Below are 15038 nucleotides of genomic sequence, written 5' to 3' on the forward strand. Positions count from 1 at the left end.
TTGTTGATCCATTAGGTACTTTTGCATTTTCTAGTAGTGAAGAGTGATGATAAACGTTGATAACATAAAATTTTATCCTGATTTCTGATTATCTCCTTGAGGTTTCAAGTGGACCTGGGTCAAAGGGCAGAAGCATTTTATGATCTTGGTACAGGATGGTCAGATGTTTTACCTCATCCTCATTAGTGTTGAACACTTTTTTTTTTTTTTGCTAACGTTGATTTAATAGGAAAATTTGGCATTGCTTCACTTTACATGCTTTTAATACCAGGTGATGCTGAGCCCAGGTCCATTTGGCAAGTTGTTAGGATGCCAAATGGTTTAACTTATTTTTAGTTCTGCAAGTGACCCATGAGTACACCTCCTGAAAGATTTGAACAGTGCTGACAAAGTCCCCTTGACCATCTTCTCCCCCATCCCCCTTCCAGCCCCAGGGGTAACCACTTCCCGTTGGGTGGCTTTGGGGACTTTCACTGTGTGTGCATGTGTGTAGACAGACAAATGGGTACGTAGTATGGGAGGGTTTGAATGTGTAGGGGAGCGCAATTTATGGTTTTCAGAGTTTTTAATTCATCATGGAAGTCTCTGTAAAATACAGATAACTCTTTTTTAACAGGAATACAGGATTTCATATTAAATGTACCATGGTTCATTTAGCTATGTATTTATTAAAGCATTTCTATTTTCCCCCTTTCCCTTTTTGAGTCATATAAATGTGCATATATATGTACAATGTCATATGTATCTTTTATGTTTTTTATTCAAGACTAAATGTTTTTCTTAACAGGTTTATATATGTTCTCTTTTATAATAATGAATCGCTATTATTGCTCCCTACAAGAAAAATAATTAAGAAATCATGTGAACGTACACTGTGTGTAAACGCCTTTAGAAATAATGACCTTTTAAAAGCCTCCAAGGAGGTTAAATATTGTATGTTGACAACTGATGACTCAGATGAGCTGAGAGCTAAACGGGGAATCTTCCTGTTACTCAATTTTGCATTCCGATTTGAAGCCGATGGATTTTTCAGACACGTCGGTGCGCTGCCCTTTCCCAGAGCCTCGTGCTGTCCTTGCACGCTTACTGACTTCGTGAGTTCTGCGGACTCACTACGCCGAAAACCACAGCGAAGGAGCACTAGTATATAAAGGGGAAAAAAAAAGAATCCGTCATTACAAAATTTTGAGTTAAAGAAAAAAACAACAACAACCCTGTAATCCTGACCTATGCTGTTTCTGTCAAATTTTAAAAAAGAATGTAAACCCAAAGTAAAATGAAAGAATTTCTTGGAGGAAATTCTCTCCATTTATTTTTCACTGTCTTACTTTGTCAGAGATTCCAGGGAGGTTTTAATAGTTGCTGGATGTTTCTGTGCTTAGAACCTGACATGGAGATGTTAGTTTCCTTAACGAGACCCTGTGTTCACTGTACTCAGGCTTCATACGTCTTTTTGTCAAGATCAATATCTCATTTGCTTTTTAAAAAAGATTTTATTTGACAGATTCAGCAAGAGAGGGAACACAAGCAGAGGGGGTCAGAGAGGGAGAAACAGGCCTCCCTTGGAGCAGGGACCCCAATGGCAGGGCTCGATCCCAGGACCCTGGGATCATGACCTGAGCCGAAGGCAGATGCTTAATGACTGAGCCACCCAGGCGCCCCTCAATATCTCATTCTTTGGGTGTATATGGCATCGATCTCCTTTGTCAGTGGGCATTTTGGGATTCCCCAGCACGCTTGGAGCTCCCCTGAGACAGTGCTGAGCAGACCAGTCCTGGCAGCTAACTCAGTACCAGGACTAGTGATGGTCCTTAGGGGATTCCCACGAGAGCTGACGTACTCAGTGGCTCTCACGCTGAAAGAGATCAGTTACACTTCTATCCCACGGTTGTAGCAAGTGTAGGACATCCAAACCTGAACCAGGTAGCCCTAGGATGGATAGATGGACCCGACTGAGGTGGAATACGTAAAAACCATCTTCCCGGTAATTTTGGGGAGGATTGTTGGAGGTAATGTGGAAAGCAAAGCTCTAGCATTTTTATGGCTTTTAAATATACCTGGACACAAAGTTTAACTACACACATGAATGTGAGTAATTCAGTCTCAAGCCTGAATCTGGCCGCAGAATCTGGGTCGCAATCCTGGCTGTGCCACCTACAAGCTGATTTCTCACCCTTCCGCTCTGACCTTCATTGTCCTGTCTGTAAAATCGGGGGAATAGTGCCCACTTTATCTTGCTGTTGCTAGGACTAGGCTGAGGTCTGGCACATCCCAAGTGCTCGGTCAGTGGAGACAGTGAGATTGTTACCAGCAGGGCACCCCAGAAGTTTCTTGCAAGCTTTGGGTGATAAGTGTGGGGTAGGAAAAAAATCTTGTCCTTCTGCCTTCTAGGTTCCCATTCTAGGTTCTCAGCTAGGGCCCAGTACCAAACGACAGATCAACAGGAGAAAAGCAGTGTATTAATGTGTATATCTCATATGTACATGGGAAGAGTAGCTCATAGAAGTGACTAAATTTGGGCTTACGGACCGTCTTCAGCTAAAACAAAGAAAGCCAGGTGTGGAGGGCGGGTGATGGAAAGGTGATCAGGAAAAGTACAGCAAGCCAAGGAAGCAAGCAAGCCAGCCACCCTCTCAGTGGGTAAGGGTCTTCTGTGAGTCGTCTTTTTTATCCTTCTCTTCCTGGTGCATAGAGGGAGACACTCTTGTGAATGGAGATTTCCTTTGTACGTGTACCCTCATGAAAGGGTAACTTCTTAGTTTTCTGAGCTGCTTTTGTGTCTACTGTTTTTCCAAATAATTGGCTCACAATGGCCCTTGGGCCAAAGAGGCATATTTGGGGGAGCAGATTCTGGTCTTCTGTAGTAGGGAAAGTCCTGGCAGCAGCAGACAAGGGAAAGAAGGGAGGTCGCTGGGTGGGAGGAGCGGACTCCACATGCCCCCTCTGTGGGGCGGTTGGTGGAATGGACAGGTGAGAGCTGTGCAGCCTGCAGTCCCTAGTTTGGTTGCTACTCTGGGGATTTGGGAAGACTTTTCCATATGTGGTGTCATGGCCGACTCTTCTCCCTGGTTCAGCATGCAAGTAGACCCATGGACGGAGGAATGGGGTTGCCTGTCTGTCACACCCTTGTACCATTTTTATTGCGCACCCCGTTCTGAATGCCTAGGGATGACCAACATGGCGTTTCAGTCAGTGGGCTTCTAGGTTTCTTTGTGGTGCCTAGGAGTCACTTAGAATTACAAGGATAAGGGAGTTTATAATGGTAAAAGGATGTACAAAGTGTGGCACTTTCCCCAAACGAATGGAATAGCTTGTTACTATTAAGAAAAGTAAAAACTGAAAAAAGAGATTTAAGGTACCTGTGTATATTCCTTTTAAGATAGAAAATAAAGTCAGGCGCACACTTTAGGGGTGAGTGTTCCCCTTCTGGTTAGATGCCTGATGACGGGGGTCTTCGCTTGGCAGGGCTGACCTAGAGACAGGGCCTGCTCCAGCTTTCTGAGCTGTGAAACAGTTGTTGAAGTTTCTGAAAACTTTTATTTGAGTTAGTTCTGGGATTCTGTATAAGAGATCACATTCAAGTGGTTTTTCCCAGAAGGCCTTGTTTTGGGGACTAACCTCTCTGTGATGCCAAGAGCAGATCAGTAAGTCCTCTTCTTTAATGTTTTTAAACCTGATAGAAGGAGAAGTTATCTCTTCTCCTGTGTTCAGTGTCTGTGTGAGTACCTTCTTTGAGGTACACTTTACTGTGTTCCTAGCTCTTACTTAGTAAGGATGTAAGAAACCCTGTAACAGTGCTTCTACTTGTATTGTCAAAAAAAAAAAAAAAAGATGATTTGGGGGCACCTGGGTGGCTCAGTCTGTGAGGTATCTGCCTTCTGCTCAGATGATGATCTCAGGGGCCTGGGATCAAGTCCTGCCTCTGGCTCCTTGCTCAACAGGAAGGAAGCCTGCTTCCCCTCTTGCCCCCGCCCCTCCCCAGGCTTGTACACATGCCCGCTCTCCCTCTCTCCCTCCCTCTCTCAGATAAATAAATAAATTTTTTTTTTAAAAAGGGGGTGATTTGTTTTTTCAATACTTAGTGGGGAAAAGCCCTTTTATATTCTTTCTTTGATCCGAATTAGATGGTCTACTCCATTTCCCTTTGAGCTCTGGCTATCAGAAATTTAAAAAATTGTTTTAATATTCAAGCACAACAAACTGTTATCTCGTGGTTGGAAAATCAACTTCTTTTGTTCATTTTGTGACTTTATATTTATGCCTGTTCCTTTCAAGTGCACAGGGTGCTTTCTTGGATATGGATAACATTGAAATAATCTAATAAAGTGAATTTCTCTTGATAGTGTCATTCATTTATTTGGCTTCTATCTGTAAGACTTTTGTATAGAGGGCGCCTGGGTGGCTCTGTTGGCTAAGCATCTGGCGTCGGCTCAGGTCATGATCTCAGGGTCCTGGGATCGAGTTTCACATCGGGCTTCCTGCTCAGCGGTGAGCCTGCTTCTCCCTCTACCCCTTACCCTGCTCATGCTTTCTCTCTCAAATAAATTTTTAAAAAGTCTTAAAAAAAAAAAAAAGACTTTTGGACAGAAAATGAGATGCAGTTTTAGTTTGGCTATGCAGAGGCCAGGGGTCTCGATGGAAACACTGTGGCCAGTAAACCCTGGGACGGCTCAGGCACTGTGTGGTTCTTCACGGGGGACTAGGATGAGCACTGCAGATCTGGTGACGATTTGAAGTATTTAGCGTGTAGATGGCCTGGGCTGCTGTTCACTTGGAAGAAAATGATGAGGACTGGATGAAGAAATTGCAAAGCGCACGGAGAAGAGGAACGTCCTTTCTTATATCGTGGGGCTGAAGTGTGCGGCTGCCCTGATCGCTCCCTTGCTCTGTGCCCTCCTGCCCTGGGTTCTGCTCTGCTGAAAGCCCTCATTGTGCTGGACGCTTGCTTGTTTGTTTACGGCCTGGGTCTCCAGGAGAGCTGCTGGCGCTCTGGCCTTGGTCTTCTTTTGTCGGTGGCCCCCGGCACAAGGCTCACAGTGTGTTCTTGAAATTCGTGATTCGTGTTTCTGAAATAGCAGATCAGAAGACACATTTTAGGCCAATAAGTATTTCAGTATAGGGGCAAACATTTTGAAGAGTCAAAGAGGGTTGGGGGCATTTTTTGTGCCTAAAATATATGCCAAATTCAGAAAATCCAATCTCCTGTAGCCATGTGTTCCTTGAACTGTCCAGTTTCTAAGAGCAGTTTGGTGCTGAGGCCGGCTGGAGTGGGGTAGGTGGCGCTTCGCCAGGCAGCCTGGCCTGCCGTGTCGCCTGTGCAGGTGTGCGGGGCGCCGGGTGTAGGCATCCACTTACAGGTTTTGAAGGCCTGTTGTGCTGAGGACGCAGTGGCGACCAGTGTGGACTCTCCCCCAGGGACAAGGTTCCTGCTTCAGAAGTATTAGACGCAGGTTTATGTCTTGACAGTTTTTAGTTTTTAAAAATATATATTTTATTTATTTATTTGACAGAGAGAGATCACAACTAGGCAGAGAGGCAGGCAGAGAGGGGGAAAGCAGGCTCCCCACTAAGCAGGGAGCCCGATGCGGGGCTCGATCGCAGGACCTTGGGATCATGACCTGAGCTGAAGGCAGAGGCTTAACCCACTGAGCCACCCAGGTGCCTCAGTTTTTACAGTGAACTTTGTGGTTGCCCTCTGTTATCCTTGAGGACAGGACGCAGAGAAAACCATTAGTGAGAAAGCTTGCTGGTCATGGGTTGTGCTGTCTGAGACAAGGATGCTGTGCTGTAAACGAGACCAGACGAGGGTATGCTGATGTACCTTCTCCTCCTGTACCCAGTCTCATGCCAGACACAAGCTCTGTGTGCACTACTGATGTCACCGTTGTCCCAACCCCGGGACCTATGGTGCAGATGTCTGGTCATGTCGGGGTCACCACAGCCAGTTGTGAATGACCCTGCTCTGACGTGTGCTCACTGGACGGTGAGTGAGGTCTGTACTAGAATACGTGGGTGCTGTGTCATGACCTGTCAGCGACTTGGGCTCCTCTGAGGCACAGGACGCACCATGGGGATGAGACACAGATCGCACTGAGTGTTGGTGTCAAGGCCGTGTCTGACCCTGAGATGATGTCCCTGCTCGCTTTGCAGCTGAGTCTTTCAGTTTGGAGCAACAGACTCTGTTTTTTGTCTGTGGTGTGACGTGGAGCCCCTCACTTCCCCACTCTGCGGCTGAGCATCCCCGTCTGTACCGTCAAGGTCATCTGAGGGGTTTGAAGCTTGAAGAGCCTCCGTGCAGCCCTCATCACAGGACCCAGAGTGGAGGAGGCCAGCAGCACAGCACAGCTGTGGGGGACTTTCCTTCCTTGGCGTTTCGTAGCATGGGTTTATAGTTCCTTATAACCATTTACACCTGTTGATACTTTCCTGAGTCCTCGGTGTATTTCGGATCCTATGGGCCACGCGCTTCCTAGCCTGCAGACTGGTGCTGTCTGCCAGCTGGGGTTTTCTTATCTGGCTCAGGACTGAGTCTCGATGCAGTTTGCAGTTTGACTGATTGATGGATTGACTTGGATCGTCTTCAGTGGCAGGTACTGGAAGTAAGCTCTGTATGTGGGGCATCTCATTAAATCCCTACAGGGAGGACAGTGCCACAGAGAGGTCAGACAGGTTGTTGACGTGAGGACTAGTGATGGACACCCAGGTGCCTAGCCCACCCCTTTTTCTTCAGTGCGTATGCACCGAGGTGCTGTGCATGATGTTCAGTCTGGGCTGGGACCGTATGCCTGAACGTGTTGTTCTCTAGTTAAAGGGCGCGTGCTCTCTGTTACAGGTAAAGACAGTATGGGCCATCTGTGACATTGTGCTGTCTGTTCCTGCTGGACCTGTTTCCTAGCCTGTCCCTCCTCTAGTTCTTTGTGGTCTGGTGTCGGGGGAGGCAGTGTGTCGGGTGGTTAAGAGTACAGGACTCTGCAGTCACGCAGTGGTGGGACATATCCCAACTCTGCCTGTTAGAAGCTGTGTGACCTAGAACAAGTGCCTTGTCCTTTCTGTGCTTCAGTTTCTCATCTGAGAATAATAAATACTGCTTACCTTAAAGGGTCATTGCGTGGCTTGAGAGCACACATGCACACAAACGCACACACATGGTGCTTAGAATGGGGCCCGGCACGTCACATTTGTGGCAGATGATGCCCTGGTGGTGTTCTTTGCACACTGCCGTGGGCTCTGTTGGCTCCTGTCTTCACCTCCCACGCGGGGCCTGCCCCAGAGCTCCATGTGTGACAGACACTCTGCGGAAGTCTGTTGAGGGAGTGGATGGATCTGGATGGGCAGAATGGGTGCACATGGGACCCGCTCTTTTTCATCTTGAAGTTAAATTGGACTCATTGAAATAGGCGATCTCAGCTTGAATAGAATCAGAGTGCTTGCTTTTTGATAAGCAAGAGGCTAGAAATTGGAGGATTAATTTACCGAATCCTTCCGGGAGACTCACAAGGCCAGTATTGTCCCATTTTACAATTAGTAAGTTTTCGTGCATTTTAATCTAATGCCTGTAAGGAGGACATGGGACTTTGAGCCACGGGAGGCAGGGTGTGAATCCTGTAGCCGAGCCTGCGGCCCAGCTGGGCCTGCCCATAGGTCCCCCGGGTGACTTGTGGCTGACGGTGGAGCCCTCTGTGAACACTGTGTTGTCTGTACATACATTGCAGCTTCCGTGAGGCGGAATCCTGGACCCCAGCCCCCGGGATGCTTGAGCACTGGAACGGGAGCCCTGCATGTTGGAAATCGAAGAGCAGTCATGTCATGGGGACACAGACGGCCATACTCTTTAGTTAAAATTTCTTGCTTTGGGGAAAATGTTTACATTGAAGCCAAAGTCTCATAGGTCGAAACACTGTGCTCTGCTCTGTCTTCGGTGGGAATGGAGAAGTGCTGCTGGATGCTCCTGGAGTGGGGGTGCTTGACATGGTGTCCCATGGTGGCGCCTCTTCCTTTGTTTTCCCTCGGTTAAACGTGCCCTGTGAGTTTCACACTTTGAGTTAGGTTTCAGAGAGCTCTGCACATCTCCTTTTGGGCCTTTTCCTTTTTTTAAAAACATTTTCCCCAGGAGGGTGGAGCCCGGAGATGGCTTTGAGCCTGGCCGGTATTTCTGATGACCCGGTCAGGGTCTGCAGCGGGAAAAAGGGGACCTGTATGAGTGATGAGCTGTCCTGAGACCCTGAGATCCTGTCCTTCCTGACACACCCTTCACGAGACTGTGCACGGGGCCTTGGCCTGGCAGCTGTCCTCGGCATTCCTGTCCCTGCACCTCTCTCAGCTCAGGTCCACGGTCTGCGGCCAGTGAGACATTGGCTCAATGTTGCAGGGGGTGCCTGATGGAGTACCGTGGAGGGATTCTGGCTCTAATCTGTGTTGGAGCTGATGTGTTCCCCGCGGGGAGGAGCCTGTTGGTTATACAGTGTAAGAACTTCTTGAGAAGGGGCTTGATTCAGTTATACAGAATTCCAGATTCTTCCCTTTGAGAGGTCCTCTTAATCTTTGAACCAGCACACCATTTTTGGTCCCAAGGAGGAGCACCCTTCCCCACCTCCCCCTTGCAGACCTAGTGTGGGCCCTCGGTGAGGTGACTCATGGTAAATACCTATAGCTTAGCATACACCATCAGTGCTTAGTAAATGTTGGCTTTTGATTTAAAAGTGAGCACAGGGGCCAACAGACACATGAAAAAGTGCTCCACATTACTTGGCATCAGGGAAATACAAATCAAAACCATAATGAGATACCACCTCACACTAGTCAGAATGGCTGAAATCAACAAGTCAGGAAATGACAGATGCTGGCGAGGATGCAGAGAAAGGGGAACCCTCCTATGCTGTTGGTGGGAATGCAGGCTGGTGCAACCACTCTGGAAAACAGCATGGAGGTTCCTCAAAAAGTTGAAAATAGAGCTATCCTATGACCCAGCAATTGCACTACTGGGTATTTATCCTAAAGATACAAACATAGTGATCCAGAGGGGCACGTGCACCCGAATGTTTATAGCAGCAATGTCCACGATAGCCAAACTATGGAAAGAACCTAGATGTCCATCAACAGATGAATGGATAAAGAAGATGTGGTATGTATACACAATGGAATACTATGCAGCCATCAAAAGAAATGAAATCTTGCCATTTGTGACAGCGTGGATGGAACTAGAGGGTATCATGCTTAGTGAAATAAGTCAATCAGAGAAAGACAACTATCATATGATCTCCCTGATATGAGGAAGTGGAGGTGCAACGTGGAGGGTTAGGGGGGTAGGAGAAGAATAAATGAAACAAGATGGGATTGGGAGGGAAACAAACCATAAGTGACTCTTAATCTCACAATACAAACTGAGGGTGGCCGTGGAGAGGGGGGTTGGGAGAAGGGGGGTGGGGTTATGGGCATTGGGGAGGGTATGTGCTATGGTGAGTGCTGTGAAGTGTGTAAACCTGGCGATTCACAGATCTGTACCCCTGGGGATAAAAATACATTATATGTTTATTAAAAAATAAAAAATAAAAAAATAAAGATGAAGGAAAAAAAAAGTGAGCACAGGGGGTGCCTGGGTGGCTCAGGTGGTTAAGTGTTTGCCTTTGGCTCAGGTCACAGTCCCGCTGTCCTAGAATTGAGCCCCACATCGAGCTCTCTGCTCAGGGGGGAGTCTGCTTCTCCCTCTTCCTCTGCTGCTCCCCCAGCTTGTGCTGTCTCTCTGTCTCTCTTAAATAAATAAATAAAATCTTTAAAAAAATAAAAAAAATAAAAGCAAAGGTGCCATGAGAATAGGAAGTTTGAGGTACTTACCCAGCTTTGAATGGGGATCATGAAAAATTCCCCAAGGTCATCAAGCCTCCATGAGTTAGTCAAGGGAAGAAAGGAAGGCAGGGTGTCTCATGAAGGGTGATAGCTTTGGGGCATTCACTGTGATGGGTGGACAGGGTTGGGACCTGGGGTGCAAAGCTAGGTGGCAGGCAGATCGTGGAGGCTCCTGGGAAGTTGGGGGACAGATGGTTGGGTTGATCAGGAGCCAGGCACCTGCTTACCCAAGGAGGTGGAATTATGACCTGAGAGCACTGATGGGACAGGTCTGTCTGGACAGAGCGGGGCAAGAAGACAGGTGCACACTGTGTTGACAGGCGTAGCGAGGCTCACCTGCACGTTCTCCACTGCCCGAGGTGGAGCCTGAGGGCACCCGGTGGACCCACCGTGCTTTGGTGGGCATGCTTCTTTTGAGAAACTGGATTAGGCAGGCTGTGGTGTGGATTTCTGGTAAGGAGAAAGTCTGCTTAAGAAGTAGAAAGAGGGCGGGCCACATTCCCGCCGGGCACAGTGTGGCGAGTGCAGTGTACACGTGTGTACGCCATGGGCACGCACCTCCTGGCCTGTGCCAGGGAAGGCCCGTTCTCCAGTTTCCTCTCATCTCCACTATGGCATGAAAATACCACTCTTGTCTGACAATTTTGATTGTTTCCTTTTGATTAGCTTTGTGTCTGGGGTTGCAGGGTTCTTTCTTTTTCTTTTTCTTTTCTTTCTTTCTTTCTTTTTTTTGTCTTTTGACCATTTTTTTTTTTTAAAGGTTTTATTTATTTATTTGAGAGGGACATAGCGAGAGAGAGCACAAGCAGGGGAGGGACAGAGGGAGAGGGAGAAGCAGACTCCCTGCCTACCAGGGAGCCTGATACCAGGACTCTGGGATCATGACCTGAGCCGAAGGCAGATGCCTTACTGACTGAGCCACCCAGGAGCTCCTTTTTTGACTGCTTTTCTCCTCATTTTCTCATCAGTGGTTAGAAGTAGGAAGGAATGGTATCTGTTAAAAGGACTCTTTTCCTCGGCGCTAAGTACATGCACCTAGAGAAGAACAAGGAAGAGTTAACAACTAAGTTTTCTTTCTCTGGCAGTCTGTCGTGGCTTGTTAGGCCCCCGATGTCCGTGTAGTTCATGTCGGAGTGACAGCCAATTGGCATCCGAAGGGACTGTCAGCCTCCTGGAAGGGATAGAGCCATTTCCCCGGCACTTTGTTCAGAATTTGCTGGACTGCTTAGGGATCCTGTCTCCCGCCACGGAGGGAGTTGTTGCAGGGAAAGCACACACATACACTTCCAAGAAATGCTGTTAGAAACACTTAAATGAAGAGCCTTTACTGTATGCTCCTGTCTTGATCCTTCAGCCTGTGTCCCGGAAGCATCACTGAGTGCTGAGAGCACGAAGAGGGAAAGACGTGCCACGGGTGCTGGGCTTGCCCTCCTGTGGGGGAACTGGACCGCGGCAGCTAGCTCCGCAGTCCCTCAGAGGAGGGAGGACCCCCATGGGCCCCAGTCTCTGTGTGAGCAACTTCCCGGCTGGGGTCCAGACCCTGGGGGGCCAGCGTGGTGTGTACAGTAAGAGCAGAGCCTGAAGAAGTAAAAGGCGCTTGGTGCTTTGGTCATGTCTCAGGAACTATGTTTCCAGGCTACAAGAAAGAGGAGCCTCACCTTTGCCAGAACTACCCCCTCACCCCATCCATTGAAGGGTGGGCCTCTCGTAACTTGGCATCTCTGTCATCTAGCACTGAGTCTGAAACAGAGTCACTTAGGACTGGTTAGATTAATAAAGTAATTTTGCTGTGGAGTCACAGGAATATCATCTGCATTTTATAGGAAGAAGGCTTTCCATAACCTCTTAAAGAGTCTGCAACAATTGCCGTAACTAGAATAAGTTGACATTTTCTGGTGAGAATATAATTGATGAAATGTTAAAAAAAAATAACTGTGACTCAAAGAGAAAAGGAGGGTATGTGGACAAGATCTGTGAATTTCTTAACCATCCTGGTGTGGGTGTTCTACCTTCTGAGTTGTCTGTGGTTAATGAACATTTAACCCAATGACCGTCGCTCTGTCACTCCACAGGCAAAGCCCTTTCTCCATGTGTTGGGTGAGGAAGTACATCCAATGATAGTACAGCTTCTCAGCCTGAAACCATCCTGTTAGGATTTGGTGTTGTGGAATAAGGTTGGAACTAGAGTCACAGACGTGGTTCTTTTCCTCTCTGATAGTCGCTGGAGGAGCGGTCGTGGGAAAGTTCCCTAACCTTTGGGAACGTCAGCTGCTGCCTTTAAAATAGTACTTGCCTACTCAAAAATTTCAAAAATCTTATGGCTCAAATTAAAAAAAAAAAAAAAAAAAGCATGTGAAAGGTCTTTGTAAATAACGAAGAAATTTCAAAGTTTTTCTTCTAAAAACATTAAATTACTATTAATAGTTTTGGTTAAAGATGAAAAATGGCTTAGTCCGGAGAATGGTGGAGATTTTCCTTACTTCCGGTGGCCCTTTTCCCTTTTAAATGTCAAGAATGATGGTGCAAGAGAGTTTCTTTCCCCAGTGGACCCTGGGGTTCCTTCCGGTTGCCTCCTTTCTCATTTCCTGCCCTTACTATTCCAGGCAAAGCCCTAGTGACCGAAGAACGGTAGATCTTCTGAATTTCGAGGGCAGTGAAGTAGGAGCGTAGCAGAGGGCGTACGCAAGACAACACGTAAGTCACACTCTGCCTTTTATCCGTTTGCAGACCTGTCATGGGTCTGAAGTTCCCCAGAGTCGCTCCTGCTTTGTTCTGAGAGTGTACGTGAGGCCCTGATGCACGGAGGGGGCCCCCCAGCTCCACATCAGCCAGGGAAGGCCAAGTCTGGTTTGGGGAGGGAAGGAGACAGGATTGGACTGGGAAGGCAACACCAGCCAGAGTGTAGATGTGTGGGAAATGAAGGGCCCAGGGGGTAGCTTCCGCCAGAGTCACTGGAGAGGACAGGGAGGACGTCGTGAGCTCTCAAGCCACGTAATTAACAAGCACGTTTGTCAGGAAAAAGAGCCACCCGGATTCAGGAAAATCTCTGCTTGAGTCTACACCATTTTCACCTTTAGTGAAAACTCCACATAGTAATTTAATTGTCTGTAGAAGAAATTATGAGGGAAGGTTCCAGGGCCCAGGGACTTAGGGAGTCATTTGGGGCCAGGACTTTTCCTTGACTGTGGAATCGGTTGTGATGGAGGCTCGCTCTCCGGGAAGATTGTGTCTCCACACTGGGACCGCCTGGGGCTGTATCACTGGGCACGCCCGCCTGCAGTGTCACGAAGGGTTTACTCCAGAACCAGGTCAGCTCGCCGTTGCTCATGTTGAGAAACAGTCTTGACCAAGAGTGAAAATCCCCTGCGTGGGACTGTGTTCTTCGTGATGGTGGCTGCTTTCCATCCTGGCACACGGTTCCCTTCTCTGTGTACACATGCAGACGGGATATTGCTTCTGTTGCTTCTTCTCCGGCCGGATAAGAGTGCTCGACTGCACGTGGCCTTCCCCAGGGAGCTCAGTTGTGTCGTTCAGATTCACCTGTTGCATGTGATGGTAGTAAATTATTTTTTCTAGTTTAATAAAATCCTTCTTGTAAAAATCTGTCATGGGCACCTGGGTGGCTCAGTCTAGTGTCTGCCTTGGGCTCGAGTCATGATTTCAGGGTCCTGGGATCGAGCCCTTTATCAGGCTCCCAGGGTTCTGCCCATCAGGCGGCCTGCTTCTCCCTCTCCTTCCGCCTTCCTCCTCCAGCTCGTGCTCACTCACTCTTCTCACAAAAAGAAATGAATAAAATCTTAAAAAAAAAAAGCATCACCTTTTATCTGTTGCTCCACTTCCTTCCAAAATTGGGTATTTTGTTGCCAGGCTAATGGCTATAAGATAGTGTACCACTCTGGTTTTAATTTGCATTTTCTTGATTAATAGTGGGATTGAGCACTTTTTAGTGTCCTTTGGAGAACAGAGATGTGATTCTAATGTAGGCAGAACTTTCAGTCTTTTATTGTATGGCTAATGTGCTTTTCTTTATTTCTTTTTTTTTGTTGGGGGGTTTGGTTTTTGAAATATAGTCTAATATTCTCTTAACTATATGTGTTTGGTTCATTTTCTTTGCTAATCTTTTTTTTTTTTTTTTTAAATTGACTGAAGTTTTTGATTTGTGTTCTCATTCAGTATTTTTTTCTCCATGGGTTTGGAATGCATTCTGTTTCTGTTCTTCTGTGATTGCCCTGAAAGTACACTGTGCCTGCTTCACAGTTTTGAACTCAGTCCATAGCTAAGGTCTTACCATCCCCTCTGAGAACAGTACGAAACTTGTAGGACACCTAGTGAAGAATGTCTCTGTTCTTATGCCTTCCTTTCTCTATTTCAGTTCCGTGTTTTGCCGGACACGTCAGACTATGGTCACCCTTTAGAGATGGTATGTTTAACTTCATACGTTCATTATATCTTGTGTCTTTTCCTTTCTTCTGTTCTGTACCTTTCATCTGCCTCCTTTGGAATTGTCTTCCCTCAGAATCACTGGGCAGTAGTTTCTCTTGATGTTGGTTTATGAGAATGTGTGTTCGTGTTGCTGTTCCGGTTCTTAGCAGACTATTGCTGCCTGCTGGCATTGTGGACATACCACTCATCGTCCTGTGGCTTTCGTTCTTGTTCTTGGGAAATCCACTGTTAGGTCTTTTTTTGGTCATTCTTTGGTAAATGACTTGGTTTATTTTGAGATCTGTGTGCGGCTTTTTGCGTTTTATCCTGTATTGTTATGTGTTTGTATTTGTTATGTGTCATGTATCTGTAGATTCATGCCATTCATTGGCTCTCAAAATTTCCCAGCCGTTGGTGCTCTGAACGCTGTCACTCTCCCGCTCACTCGATTTGTTCCTTCTGGTTTTGATAAACAGATGTTAGAGCTTCTTTTTTACTTCTCCATGTCTTTTAATTTGTAATTGGTATTTTCTTCCCTGTCCTTTTTTTCTGTTTAATTCTAGGTAATTTCTTAAGATTTACCTTCCAGTTCAATAATTTTCTCTTCAGTAGTGTTGAATTTTTTTAACCCATCCTTTGAGTTTTTAATTTCAATGAAAATGTTTCTTAGTATTTTAACAAATATTTAATTTATTTATTTGAGAGAGAGGGAGCACAAATAGAGGCAGAGGGAGAAGCAGACTCCCCACTGAGCAGAGAGCCTGACATGGGGC

The 15038-nt window shown here is 46.8% G+C and overlaps 1 protein-coding gene across 34 annotated transcripts in view; it reads left to right on the top strand.

Moving 5' to 3' along the window:
- SGMS1 (sphingomyelin synthase 1) overlaps positions 1-15038 on the top strand; it is a 265194-nt gene that overhangs the window by 71931 nt on the left and 178225 nt on the right. For 10 of the 34 annotated variants that reach the window (XM_082720981.1, XM_082720998.1, XM_082721014.1 and 7 more), the window contains 2 exons: positions 12447-12537; positions 14216-14263. The exons of 10 other annotated variants lie outside the window; for them this stretch is intronic. The gene's annotated coding sequence lies outside the window, so the exon portion shown is untranslated. The remainder of the gene's footprint in view (positions 1-12446; positions 12538-14215; positions 14264-15038) is intronic. 14 more of the 34 variants (XM_082721007.1, XM_082721003.1, XM_082720992.1 and 11 more) reach the window with 2 other exon arrangements.

This window comes from Mustela nivalis (assembly GCF_964662115.1).
Source record: "Mustela nivalis genome assembly, chromosome: 2".
Lineage (NCBI taxonomy): Eukaryota > Metazoa > Chordata > Mammalia > Carnivora > Mustelidae > Mustela > Mustela nivalis.